At 35.5% G+C, this 2,366-nt stretch overlaps 1 protein-coding gene across 1 annotated transcript in view; it reads left to right on the top strand.

Moving 5' to 3' along the window:
- Galntl6 (polypeptide N-acetylgalactosaminyltransferase like 6) overlaps nt 1–2,366 on the top strand; it is a 1,205,609-nt gene that overhangs the window by 737,774 nt on the left and 465,469 nt on the right. The gene's annotated exons all lie outside the window — the stretch shown is intronic.

The raw sequence follows: 2,366 nt of genomic DNA, 5'->3' as shown, positions 1-2,366 counted from the left end.
GACTTGATTCCTAGCAGCAGCTTACAGGGAACTTGAATGATTGGCAGAGACAAATCACAAAAATTTTTCCAGGATTAAGGAAACATCTCAAGTTAAAATTTCTTAGGTTTAAAAAGAAATTTTGTTGAACCAGCATATCTAGAAGAGTGGATACTGCATAAGATCTCATGCCGATGAATTATCACATGGAGTCCAGCTCCCAGGAAAAGGGACAGAATACTAGTAACTCCAAAGAAGCTGAACTCCCTCCTCCCCAAAATTAGTTTCATGTTTGACACAATAAATCAGCTATCCTGACTTTCAGCTTTACATGATTTGAATCCTTCTGATATGTATTCAATTACATCTTTTATCACCATTGCAGTAGTAAAAATCATCGTGTTGCTGAGTGCTGCAGCTTCACAGCTGCATTCTCACTGCCCTCAGAGAAGTCCATTTGTGAAAGGGCCACGATTTCACCACTCTGGGACTAGTAGAAATTTGGGTGATTTCCAAGGTTTTGGCTATTACAAATAATACTGCTAGAGTCTCTATGTAATTTCTTTGAAGCATAAGTTCATGCATTTCTGAAATTACTAAATCATAGGACATACACATATCAATTTAGTGGGTAGCATTTGCCAAAAATTTGTTCTAAATGATTGTAAGCAATTGACATTCACACCAATGATGTTGGATAATTCTCTGTGCCCCAGGCCTTCGGCAGTGCTTGCTACTGCCAATTTTATCCCATGTAGTGATCTTTGCAGCTATGTAGTAGCTAAAATTTTCACATTGACTTTTATTTCTTGATTACTAGTAAGTTTCAATAACCTTTACATTATTCTTTTGCCCATATTAGAAATGCATGTTTTAAAATCTATAAATATAATGTTTTCAAATGATGATGGTTACACAAATTGTTTTATGTGTTCTAATATCCTAGCTGTAGATACATAATAAAGGACAACATAAGATCTCCCTGTATGTGTACATACAGAATACTCCTACTTGGAAGCACTAAGTATTTTTAACTAATTATCATCCACCATAGATACTCTAAGAGCATCACAAATTAGTCATTTATTTACTTTTATGTCACCTTTCTGAAACAAGTATCATTATCATATATATCATTTCTGTAAATAAAAAAGTCAAAGTCAAAACTGGACACATAACTTGTGCATAGCCACACAGCAAATAAGTGACATAGTTAGCATCCTTGTGCTATGAGGCCTTTCTAGTTTTTATTAAAATATCAGGAAGAGGGCCGGCCAGATAGCTCAGTTGACTAAAGCACCTGCTTAGACAAAGCACAGTGGCCCGGGGTTCTATTCCTGGCTTGCAGTGCTGGCCCTGCCTCCGGGGTGTGCTGAGATGTGATTGAAACTGGACGTAGAGGCACACGCCTGTAATCCCAGCACTTGGGAGGCTGAAAATAGGAGGATCGCTATGAATCCGATCTATGTAGTGAGACCCTGTACAAACTTTCTTAAATTCATTAAAAAAACAGGAAGTATAATAGATTAATAATTTTAGTGATTATTGACATTTTTAGAATAATATGGGCAAAAGAGATTTAAAATAGTTTTAGGAGATGAATCTTGAAGATATATGCTAAAGTTAGCATTCCTTAAATATAAAAATATTCTTTTGTATGTTGAAACACAACTGAAGTTGACTTTAATCAAAGCTTATGAGGCATACAAGTATTTTATAAGAATTTTTAACTCTACAACTATATAGTTCTTTCTACATTAGTATAATGAAAATATTGTACTTTGAAATGTGTTAATATAAGCAGAATGTTAATGATCTTGAGTTGCACGTACTTTGCACTATAAACCCCATTTTGAGCTGCTGAATGCAAACTTTGCTGTGCAAACTGTACCATGTGGGTGAGTTGATGTTGCCAGGGAATTTTTACTGTCTAAATTACCTTGCTTTCCTGTATTTAAATTTGCAAACTCAACATTCTGTTAGTATACCTTCTGGCATTTAATTAGGCTTTGTCTCATGTTTTTAAGCTTAAATGTTCTCTAATGTGAAATATTTTGTTATTTTCATTTTACATCCCATTCCTTGTTCGTACTAGTCACAGTACTAATACACTGCAATAGGACACTTTGCTTTTCCTGGTAGACTTGGAAAAATATTCTTAGAACATCTTTGATCATTTCTATAAATGCACTTTTGTTCTCCTATTATAGGAGAGCTTTGTTTCTATGTGCTGTAGAACATAGTCATAGTAACAACCCTCCAGCGAAAGGAAGATCTAGATGCCCAAATGTATCCATTCTAAAGATACGATGCGGGGGGCCTGCCCCTTAGCTCATCTCTTTAAGTGGCTGCTTCAACAAAGCAGTCAGACTCAGCTTGCTGTGGTT

Source organism: Octodon degus, unplaced genomic scaffold (assembly GCF_000260255.1).
Source record: "Octodon degus isolate 3935 unplaced genomic scaffold, OctDeg1.0 scaffold00121, whole genome shotgun sequence".
Lineage (NCBI taxonomy): Eukaryota > Metazoa > Chordata > Mammalia > Rodentia > Octodontidae > Octodon > Octodon degus.
This window is presented reverse-complemented; position numbering and strand designations above follow the sequence as displayed.